This window comes from Capsicum annuum, chromosome 4 (genome assembly GCF_002878395.1).
Source record: "Capsicum annuum cultivar UCD-10X-F1 chromosome 4, UCD10Xv1.1, whole genome shotgun sequence".
Lineage (NCBI taxonomy): Eukaryota > Viridiplantae > Streptophyta > Magnoliopsida > Solanales > Solanaceae > Capsicum > Capsicum annuum.
This window is the reverse complement of record NC_061114.1, coordinates 47,938,263-47,950,966: the sequence shown is the minus strand read 5'-3', so window position 1 is coordinate 47,950,966 and position 12,704 is coordinate 47,938,263.

The window sequence follows — 12,704 nt, the reverse complement described above, 5'->3', positions numbered from 1 at the left end:
GTGCAGTAGGCATGAGTACGGTTCACTTATACTCAGTAGTTATCATAGGCCAACCAAAAAAAGTAGTAAATAAAGCATACAAAATATACACTAAGGACACGTCACCTGCAATCAAAAAATGTCCCACAACGGTAGCCCACATCGCTTGCACTAATAGTTCTAATATATCTCACATATATTGCAACATCACACCAAGATAGAACAAAAGTACGTATTATATCATATATAAAAGAACAAAAGGAACATGCATATACAAGATCATCAAATACAAGTAAAAGAAGATATGATAAATACATAGATGACAAGACAATATGCAAAGACAACACAACATAACACAATAAAGTGAGTGCAATGTATATGATGATGATGATGATGATGGTGATGCACGAGGTCATCGCACAACCTCTGAGATCGTCGCACAATCCTCATATACACCGATGAAGGCAAGCCTCCCAATGCAGGACCTATGGAGGGTTCGTCAACCCATATACAATCCACATATCTCATAACTCTTTTTCAGCACATCCCTTGGAAAAGGTTTTATAAGGTGTTATAATATTTTTAAAAAAGGTGTTTCCAGTGTTTCTCAGATATTGCCACGGTGGTACCAATGTTTCATGAATTATTATGATATGAAGATATACTGATCACAACCAATCACAATGAGTATTTCCACAATCAACAAAATGATATATTTCCATAACCAACCACAATGATACATCTCCACAACCACATAAGCCAATATCCACTCACTATTTTCATTTCATCCATGAATTTCCACATGTCTCATATGTCAATAAGGTATGAATATAATCATAATACACCAATGGTACCATATTAAGAATTTTAACAACACAATACAATTATTCACATGTATTCAAGGCTATTAATATCGCATAGGACCCTACACGGTCACACATATCACATAATAACTCAATTTCGACAATTACATCACATATAGGCCCCCACACGGGCACAACACATAAATAGATATTTTTTATGATTTGTTTCCACCCTTAACATGCATTTTCTATCATCAGTTACTACCTAGCTCAGTCTGAAAGAGTTAAGCCATAACCTACCTCAAAAGCTGAAGTCGGTACAGTATACTTGAACCCGCGTCCTTACTTTTTACAAATAATCCCAAACTCCACTAAAACATCAAATATGAAATCTACTCATCAAGAAAAAACCAACAACACTCATATTAACTACTTTTGGTTCGGGGTCAAAATGGACCCCTTAAATGGGTTTCCAAAAAAAGAATGAAAAAATCAGAACATTACTTCCAAAACATGTTCCTCATATTTTTAGGAACCTACAGCTGAAAAACGTCAAAACCAGGATTCAAATTGAAGAAAAACCATTTTTGAGCTTTACCAGGTAAAATCTTAGAAATCCGTGTTAAAATCAAGAATCAAAGTTGTTTTGAAGGTTAAATTGATGAAAAACTAGAAATTACAAGATAAAAATACTATTCAAGTGAAAGGAGTGAAATTTGGGTTTAAAATCATGACCTAATATTTTTGGGGTTTTGAGGAATTTATCAAGAAATTACTAAGAAAAGAGATGAATTCTTACCTAAAATCCGTAATAAAACCAAGAAATAGATATTAATCTAGCTTTCTAAGCTCTCACAAACTTTACTTTTAACTCTCATATTATTGTACGGTTTAACTATCAATAGGCAAGATGAAAAATGTGCAAAATGGATCAAAAATAGGGTGAAATCTGCTATATATAGCTGAAAATGTGCAATGGTTGCAGCTTTTTTCAAGTCTAAATGGACTTCAACGGGATACCCAGGATTCGTTTGGAGTCAACGAACTATGCAACCATACTTAATTTGACGTTCCAGATGCGTTGGCGATATCAGATTTTCAAAAAAATATCATTTCCTCAAAGTTGACCCCTGAAACCTGAAATTATAATTTTCCAAACCAAGGGTCGAAATGAGATTTAAAAGCTGTAAAATCGTACCAAACATGATAACACCCTAAATTCGATATTTTGGATCTACTGGCAAAGTTAGATTTTCCATCCAGATCGTTTCTGTCAAATGTGGGTCCCACACCCATATTTTTAATTTCTCAACTTTCTGACCAAGAGGTCAAAATAAGCTCAGGTGCACCAGGACCCAAGCCAAAGGTTTATCTAGCCTAAAATTAATATTTCAGAGTTGTTGGCGCAGTCCATTCAGCCATCCATCGCACGGATCTAAAGATAATTACATAAGTCCAAAATAAGGTTCTCAAAGCTATCAAAAACCACAATATTGCATAAATGATACCAAAATGCATCAAAAATCATGCCAATTACTCCCACACCCCAAAAATATCATAATGCAACTACAGGGAGGGGTAAAATAGTCAAATCACACAAAATCACAAATTTCACATATTTCATCAAATTTTTAGGTCATTACATCATCCACCCCTAAAAATCTAGTTTGCCCTCGAACTAAGGCAAAAGAAATACCTAAATCAATAAAGAGTAGGGGATGAGGACTACGCAATCAGACTCGACCTCCTAAGTAGCGTCATCTACAGGTCGATATCGCCACTAGACCTTAACTACAGGGATCACTCTTGAGCGCAACTGCCTAATATCCCTAGCCAAAATGGAAACCGGTTCCTCAACAAAGGATAATCGCTCATCTAACTGAACCGACTCCCAATGAATAACATAAAAATCATCTGAAATATAACAATGAAGCATAGAAACATGAAAAACTAGATGAACAATTGATAGATCAAGGGGCAAAGCCAACTCATAATCCACACCACCAACAGTCCAAAGAATCTCAAATGGACCAATAAACCTGGGGCTAAGCTTGCCTCTCTTCCAAAACCTCATCACACCCTTCATGGGTGAAACTCGAAGGAAAACACGATCACCAACACTAAATCTCAAGGCACAAAGTCTACGATCAGCATAACACTTCTTCATACTTTGGGCCGATCTAAGTCTATCCTAAATAATCCAGACTCTATCCAATGACTCACGAAGCAAGTACTTACCTCGAGGTCTCACCTCTGAAACATCAAACCAACCTATTAGGGAGCGACAATGCCTACCATACAATGCCTCAAAAGGAGCCATATCAATATTGGAATGGTAGTTATTACTATATGTATACTCTACTAAAGCCAATTGCTGCTCCCACTGGCCACCAAAATCCATCGCACATGCGTGAAGCATATCCTTCAAAACCTGGATAGTCCACTCTAAGCGGCCATCAGTCTAGGGTGAAATTCTATGCTAAGATCAACTTGAATACCCAACTCATCCTGAAAAGTCTTACAAAAGTGAGATGTGAACACAAAACCTCGATTTGAATAATGGACACCGATGCATCATGCATATGTATAATATCACGAATGAAGATATGGACTAACCTCTCAACACTGAATGAGACCTGAACCGGAATAAAATAAGATAACTTGGTCAATCGATCCACGATAACCCAAACACTATCAAAACCATAAGAAGTACAAGGCAACCCAGTCACGAAGTCCATAGTGATCTGTTCCCACTTCCACTGGAATGGATAACCTCTGAAGCAAACCACCAGGTCTCATATGCTCAGCCTTCACCAGCTAACAACATAGGCAACAAGCCTAAAAAATCTGATATATCTCACCTTATACCACCCCACCAGTAGTGATGTCTCAAATCACGATACACCTTAGTCATACCTGGATAGATGAAATGTCTGGAACAATAGGCCTCCTCCAAGATCAACCTAATCCAGCCTCCCACTTTTGGCACACAAACTCGACCTTTAATCCGCAAAACTTTATCTGAATCAAGTGAGGCTTCCTTAGCCTCCCCACTCAATACCTTATCTCGAATCAACCTCAATCCAACATCATCAAACTAATGAGCTCGAATCTGGACCATCAGAAAAGATCTAGCATTCACAAATGCCAAAATATGCCCAGTGTCAAAATATAATGCCTAACTATCTGGTTAGCTAAAAATTGAATCTCTAAGGCCAAAAACCTCTCCTAGGTCAAAAGATACGCCAAACTACTAATGCTAGTTGACTTTTATCTCAAGGAATCCACAACCACATTAGCCTTACCCGAATGGTAGAGAATAGCTAAGTGATAATCCTTAAGAAACTCAAGCCAACGGTGCTGCCTCATATTAATATCTCGCGGGGTGAAGAAGTACTGAAGGCTATGATGATCTGAGAAGATCTCATAATGGACTCCATACAAGTAGTGCCTCCACAACTTAAAAGCAAACACAACTGCACATAACTCCAAATCATGGGTGGGATAATTCTTCTCATGGGGCTTCAATCTTAATGAGATGCATACACAATTACCTAGCCCTCCTACATCAACACAACAATTAACCCAACACCTGAAGCATCACAAAAGATGGTAAAACCTACACTCTTCTTGGGTAAAGCTAATATAGGAGCTGAAGTCAACAAAACCTCTAACTTTTGAAAGCTCACCTCACAAGTATTAGACCACTGAAAAAATCTTCTTCTGTGTCAACTTAGTTGAAGGAGTTGTAATGGAAGAGAAACCCATAATAAAACACCAATAATACTCGGCTAAGCCAATAAAACTTTGAATCTCGGTGGGCGAAGTAGGTCTAGCCCAATTACGAACTGCTGCAACCTTGGATGGATCAACCATAATGTTTTCCTTAGTTGATGTTGGGCGTATTTATATGTCTAAGCACCATAACTTACCCATGTTTTAGCTAAGTTTTGAGAATAAAATACATAAGTCTTGCACTTTTAGTCTATTTTTAGTTAAGTAAGCTAACCTATGTGATTAGCATGCTTTTCAGGTACTAATGCGGAAGATTTCAGCACTTTGGGGACCTGTGGACAGCAAAGGAAAACTTCACATAAAAAGGAAAGCAGCTTTTGGACTGAATATGATGTATGGGAACTTTTTCCCGGGCAAACTCAATATTTTTAAATAGTTAAGGATGCAGTAGCAATTAATTAGAGAAGGATGTTATTAAAAGCATTATTGCTGAATTTTTAGGTATTATTCAGATTCTGTATTATTTTGAAAAACAAAGAAGAGCAGTGTAGCTTGAGGACAGATAAAGAGAAACGTGTTTCTCTCTTAATTTCGCTAGTCATCTTCATTACCAAGATCATTCTAAGTTTTGGTATGATGAATATTTCTATGTTGATTTCTGTTTTATTCATGAGTAGCTAAGCTTGTTTGTTAGGGTTATGGAAACCTTGTATTATACTCTCTATTGCTATGGGTTTTGTGAATTTATGATGTGTTACGCCACTTATATCATTACTCTCTTCATTTTGATTGAATTCTCGTGGTTGCAAACATAGGGAATGCGCCATTATAGCAATAACTTGTTCGATAGAAAAGTTACTGTTTGGAAAAGAGAGTGTGACAAGAAAATAGGGTTTCCAACCTCTATTTTACACGTTAATGCCTTAGCAAGATTAACTTCTTGGAGAGTTCGTACAATTGGTTGTACACTTTGGATTCGAGAGAACTAAGGTGAATAAATCCTTGATGGTTGAAAAACACTTGGATTTAGAATTAGAATACGTCTCTCTATAAGTGCATGTATGTATAAAATCCATATTACTCATAGTTAATAGAGAAGTAGAAGCTACAAGGTGGACATAACCCTAACTTATCATTCTCTGTGATCAAATATTATTACATATATCATCTCATTCGTTACACTAATAATATTACTGTGCACTTAAACTCAAACCCCCTTACCTTGGAACCTTCGATCAATAGTCTAATAATAATCGCAATACTTAGTGATCATAGTATTCCTTATGGGATTCGACACCCAACCCAGTTGGGTTCTATATTTGACAGCGACCGCTTGCACTTTCAAACGAGAGTTGTAAATTGGGCGTATCAAATTTTGGCATCGTTGCTGGGAAATACGGTTGTCAACTAAGTTTGTGATAGTTAATAGACCCTTTGGTCCAAGATTCTCAAATTTTACTTCTTTTTTGTTGTTTTTGTTTTGTTCAGGTTTAGTGGAGTGCATGCCAAATACACGAAGATCTGGTCAGCCATTATTACCTATAAATCCTGAACCATATCTTATTGGCAGAATGGATGCGCAACGAGACCTTGAAAGAATGGCTACTCAACAAGAGTAGGATAGATTAGCTACATTGGCAACTGCGCAAGTAAATCAATAGAATGCTGATAACCCAGGTCGGGTACCAAATCTTGATGATGAGGACCTGGGTGATGATGAGTTATTAAATCCAAGGCATGCAGATGATGTGGTTGCACCAGTGAACAGGAATGTCAACAAAGATTGTCAAGCTAGAATAAGACCCGAACGTCGAGCTGTGCAAGTTGCTTTTGATGATGATGATGATGATTTGGATGGGGCTTGTGCCACTGGGCTATTATTCCTCCGTCCTTGGCACCCAAAGCCAAGTTCAATATCACTAGCACCATGATCCAGCTATTGCAACTCAAAGGGTTATTTGGTGGACTTGCAGGCAACGACCCGAATATGCATCTGATTAATTTTATCTCAACATGCAAATCATTTGATAATCCAGGGGTTAGACAGAATGTGATCCGGCTTCGCTTATTTCCATTGTCTCTATCTGGAGAGGCAAATCTATGGTTAAACGGGCTAACTCCTGACTCTATTACCAATTGGAGACAACTGAAAGAAGCTTTCCTAGAAAGATTCTTTCCGCCATCCAAGAGAGCATAATTAAGAGATGAGATAAGAAATTTCAGACAGCTTCCAACTGAAGCTCTCCACGAGACATGGGAGAGGTTCAAGAAGAAGCTTATGCGGTGCCCAAATCATCAGATGACCAATGTCCACTTAATGGAAATATTATATAGGGCTTTGAACTCGATAACTAAGCCAGTGGTAGATAATGCTACGAGTGGGTCATTCATGGACCTTACTTTTATTGAGGCATGTGATATACTAGATCGTATGACAAAGCAGAGTAGAGCTTGGCATACCAGGGATTCTGAGGTAGCAAGCTCTACTGTAGCTATTGGCATGATGGCAGAACAGAGGCGAACAGAAGAGGAATGTGACCAGGATATAGCTCACATAAAAACACAGATGGACCTTCTTACCAAGCATTTATTATCAGGAAAGACAGAAAAGGTCAAACCTATTGTATCACAGGGAAAAGATGACTCCGATTTTGAGGAGGAAGCAAATTACTTAAATAATCAGGGGGTTTTCGAGGCAATGTCCAAGGAAACCAAGGTCGGAACTATTATGAAAAATCTGGATAGAAGGACCAATACCAAGGGAATTGGAAGAGTAAGAATGACAGGAGCGGTTTGTATGTCCCTCCTGGAAATCGTGAAGCTGTTGCACCTAGCTCTGGGAAAATGTCCATGGAGGACATGATGGCTAAGCTGTTGAAAGGGGTGGAGGCAACCAACACGGGAGTAACTAAGGTAAAAAATGATTTGTCCTCAATAAATCAATTAGTTGACTCGCATTCCACTTCAATAAAACAGCTGGAACAATAAATGAGTCAACTATCAGCGGTATTCAATCAAAGAAAAGCTGGCACTTTACCGAGTGACACTGTCCAAAATCCAAGAAAAGATGGATCATGTTTGGCTATTACAACCAGGAGTGGTAAAGTATTGGAAAATCCATCCAAGGGCAAGCCCGTGATTGATAGTATAGAGGAGAATGTTATTGAAGCAGATTGTGATGATTCTATAGAAGTTAAAAATTAGGATGAGAACGTTCATGATACTACACCTAGATGCCAGCAGTCTGAAAAGATTGATAATGGGAAGCACAATAAAAAGGAAGTGGTGGAGAAAACTCTTCCAAATCCACCACCACCTTTTCCTCAGAGACTGAAGAAGAAGGATGATGACACCAGGTTTAGTAAATTCATGACTATGCTGAAGCAGCTGACTATAAATGTGCCTTTGGTGGAGGCACTGGAGCAAATGCTAGGATACGCCAAATTTATGAAGGACCTTTTGACAAAGAAAAGGGCAGCGAGCTATGAACTGGAAGATAATTTTCATCATTGCAGTACAATTGCCATGAGGTCTCTAGTACAGAAGAAGGCAGATCCGGGTGCTTTCACTATTCCTTTCACGGTTGGATCTTTAGACTTTTCTAAGGCTTTATGTGATCTAGGGGCTAGCATTAATTTGATGCCTCTATCCATTTATAGATAGTTGGGGTTTGGGGAGCCTACACCAACCAACATGCGGCTTGTAATGGCAGATAGGTCGGTAAAATGACCTGTTGGTATATTGTATGATGTATTACTGAAGGTTTCTACCTTCATTTTTCCTGCAGACTTTGTTATTTTAGATTGCGAGGTGGATTTTGAGGTGCCCATAATCTTCGGTCGACCTTTCCTTGCAACAGGAAGTGTGCTTATTAATTTGCGAGCAAATGAGCTTTTATTTTGGATGAATGACAAAGTGGTATATTTTGATGTATGTAAATCAATAAAGCAGCCCAAAGATATGAATATGTTCGCTATGGCTGATGTTTATTATGAGGATGAGAAGGAATTATCTTTAGAGAAGTAGCTTACTGTTGAGCCATTGGCTGCTGTGCTTTTGAACTTTGATCGTGAGGATGTTAAAGAGTATGAAGAAACTATCCGTGCTTTGATAGAAATAGGGTCGTATTCTTACGCCCCCAAGAAGCTGGACCTTGACCTTAAGAATCGACCTTCACCACCGGCGAAGCCATCCATTGAAGAGCCACCGGTGCTAGAATTGAAAGAGCTACCCAGTCATTTAAGGTATGTGTTCTTGGGCAGTGGAAATACACTGTCGGTTATTATTGCTGCTGATTTAGGTGAACAACAGGTAGAGGCTCTCATCTCTGTTCTGAAGAGGTATAAGAGAGCTATTGGTTAGACTATTGCTGATATAATTGGTATCCCTCCTGGCATATGTATGCACAAGATTCAGCTAGAAGAAGATTGCGTACCCACTATTGAGCATTAGCGTCGTCTGAATCCACCTATACAAAAAGTGGTGAAGAAAGAAATCATAAAGTGGTTAGATGCAGGGGTGGTGTATCCAATCTCAGATAGTAAATGGGTGAGTCCTATACAATGTGTGCCCAAGAATGGGGGCATGACAGTAGCAGTAAATGAGAAGAATGAGATAATTCCACTCAGGCCTATTACAGGGTGGAGGGTGTGTATAGATTACTGAAAGCTAAACTCGTGGACGTTAAAGGACCACTTCCCAATGCCATTCATGGATCAAATGCTTGATCGATTAGCAGGAAAGCGATGGTTCTGTTTCTTGGATGGTTATTTTGGATATAATCAGATTTGCACTGCTCTTGAAGATCAGGAGAAGACCACTTTCACATGCCCATATGGTACTTTTGCATTCAAACGAATGCTATTTGGGCTATGTAATGCACCTGCCACTTTCCAGCGGTCTATGATGTCTATTTTCTCTGATATGGTTGAAGAAACCTTGGAGGTGTTTATGGATGACTTTTCAGTTGTAGGTGAGTCATTTGAGTCATGCTTGGCAAATCTGAGTATGGCTTTGCAGCGATGTGTGGAATTCAATATGGTGCTAAATTAGGAGAAGTGCCATTTTATGGTTAAGAAAGGCATTGTTCTCGGGCATAAGGTCTCTGAAAAGGGAATTGAAGTTGATCGAGCCAAGATTGAAGTTATCGAGAGACTACCACATCCAATTACTGTTAAGGGGGTTTGTAGTTTTCTCGGTCATGCTGGTTTTTATCAGAGGTTTATTAAAGACTTCTCCAAGATTGCAAACCCATTATACAAACTTTTGGAGAAGGAGGCAAAGTTTTACTTTGGTGAAGATTGCTTCAAGGCATTTGAATGCCTCAAAGGAAATCTAGTTAAAGCCCCTATTATTGTAGCACCCGATTGGTCTCTACCTTTTGAAATTATGTGTGATACAAGTGGTGTAGCCTTGGGTGCTGTACTTGGTTAGAAAAGAGAAAAGCTATTTCATCCAATCTACTATGCAAGCAAGGACTTAAATGGAGCACAGAAGAACTATACCATCACTGAACAAGAGCTTCTTGCGGTTGTTTATGCTTTCGAGAAGTTCCGTGCTTACTTGTTGGGAACCAAGGTAGTGGTTCATACAGATCATGCAGCTCTAAGATATCTAATGGAAAAGAAGGATGCCAAGCCAAGGCTAATTAGGTGGGTGCTACTGCTTCAAGAATTTGATTTCGAGGTAAAGGATAGAAAAGGTTGTGAAAACCAAGTAGCTGATCATCTATCTAGACTTGAGAGTGAGCACACAGTGCAGACCGACCTTGATATTGATGATGCATTACCCGACGAAGAGATTCTAGCAACTATGGTGGAAAACTTACTGTGGTATGCAAATTTTGCTAACTAAGTTGTAAGCGAAGTGATTCCTGAGCATCTCTCCTTTCATCAAAGGAAAAAGTTTATGCATGATGTGAAACATTACTTCTGGGATGAGCCTTATCTTTTTTGACGATGTGCTAATGGTATTATTAGGCGGTGCATCCCAGATGTAGAGGTGCCTAGCATACTGGAAGCAAGCCATGCTTCCCAAGTTGGAGGTCACCATACAGGTGATCGAACGGCCAAGAAAGTACTGCAAAGTGGCTACTATTAGCCTTCATTATTCAAGGATGCCTACGATTTTGTAAGAAGATGTGATCAGTGTCAGCGGCAAGGTTCTATTTCAAAGCACCATGAGATGCCCATATCCAAAACGGTTGAAGTAGAGTTATTCGATGTCTGGGGTATTGACTTCATGGGCCTATTTATGAGCTTATTTGGGATGAAATATATCTTAGTCGCTGTGGATTAGGTATCCAAATGGGTCGAAGCAGTCGCTCTAGCTGATAATGAAGGTAGGAGTGTTGTGGCGTTCTTAAAGAGAAATATCTTCTCTTGTTTTGGGGTACCCCATACCATCATAAGCGATGGAGGATCACATTTCTTCAATAAGCTGTTCAGAGCCGTATTGGCAAAGTATGGGGTTAAGCAACATAAGGTAGCTACACCGTACCACCCACAAACTAGTGGGCAGGTGGAGGTTTCGAATCGGGAAATCAAGCTGATCCTTGCTAAAACTGTGAATGCCAGCAGGAAAGATTGGTCCAGAAATATGGACGATGCCTTATGGGCATATAGGACCGCGTTTAAGACACTAATTGCCATGTCACCATACCAACTAGTTTATGGAAAGGCTTGTCACTTGCCAATTGAGCTAGAACATAAAGCAATGTGGGCACTGAAGCATCTTAACCTAAACTGGGATGATGCTATAAATATGAGATTGGGACAGCTGAATGAGATGGATGAATTTCGTCTAAATACATATAAAAGAGCAGATCTTTACAAGGAAAGGATGAAAAAGTACCATGATCGGAGGATTATCCAACGAAACTTTCAGAAAGGTGATTTGGTACTTCTTTTCAACTCCAGACTGAAGCTGTTTCTAGGTAAGTTGAAGTCTAAATGGTCTGGTCCATTCAGAATCAGCCAAGTTTACTCATCTGGAGTAGTGGAGTTAGAAAACAATGATGGTGGTGTCTTTAAGGTGAATGGCTAAAGGGTGAAGCTATATATCGGTCCAACCGACTCGATAAAATATATAGCCACCATATATCTCGATGAAGTCTGAGTAATCGAGATAACTATGTCATGCCGTGACAATAAATCAAGCGCTACATGGGAGGCAACCCATCATTTTACTAGGATTTTGTTTTTGGTAAATAAAAATTCAAAAAGAAGAGTCGAGCCACGACCAAAACTAAGGTGCTTGGTGGGAGGCAACCCATCTTTCTAATCATTTTTGTTGTTTTTTATTAAGTGTAGGTGCATGAAGTACAAAGGAGGAGATTAGACCCAATTTTGATTTGGAAGTGAGTCATGTCAATGGTGGTAAGTCTAGAAATAATGGAACAATACAGGTAAGTGGGAGTGGTCAAATGTGTAAGGTTCAAGTATGATTTGCATTAGAGTCGCGCCTCGAGTTATGTAGGTTCGACCCAAAGAAAAAGTTTCGCGATGCGACTTTATTTTGTGACCCTGAGGTATGGACCTTTTTCGACCAAGAGTGCGCCATTTTTCCAATTGCCTATGCCAACATAGGCAATAGGCTAGGAGCCGCCTATGCCAACACAGGCAATAGGTTAGGCGCCACCTATGCCAACATAGGCAATAGGTTAGGCGCCGCCTATGCCATTGCCTATGCTCACTGTCTCACATAGTCGATAGGCTAGGTGCCGCCTATGCCAACATAGGCAATAGGTTAGGCGCCGCCTATGCCAACATAGGCAATAGGTTAGGCGCCACCTATGCACACTGTCTCACATAGGCGATAGGCTAGGCGCCGCTTATGCCAACATAGGCAATAGGTTAGTCGCCGCCTACTTATGCTTAGGCAATCCTAAGGGCGCCGCCTACTTATGCTTTTTGCCTACTAACCCGTTTGTGAATGGACCAACCCGACCCATGTCTCATCCTTTAAATATATCCTCTACCCTTAAACCCCATTACATTTTTCCTCAACCTAAGCGCCGCCCAACATATCCTTGCCCTCTCCAAGCCCTTCTCTTTTCTCATCTAATCCTGCTGGCTCACCTTCCCGATTCATCACGAGTTTATCACCAAGTAATTTGTTCTTTCATATTCCGTAGTTGTTTCAGTGCTACACTTATAATGGTTAACTAGATTTTGTAGTAGTGCTTGG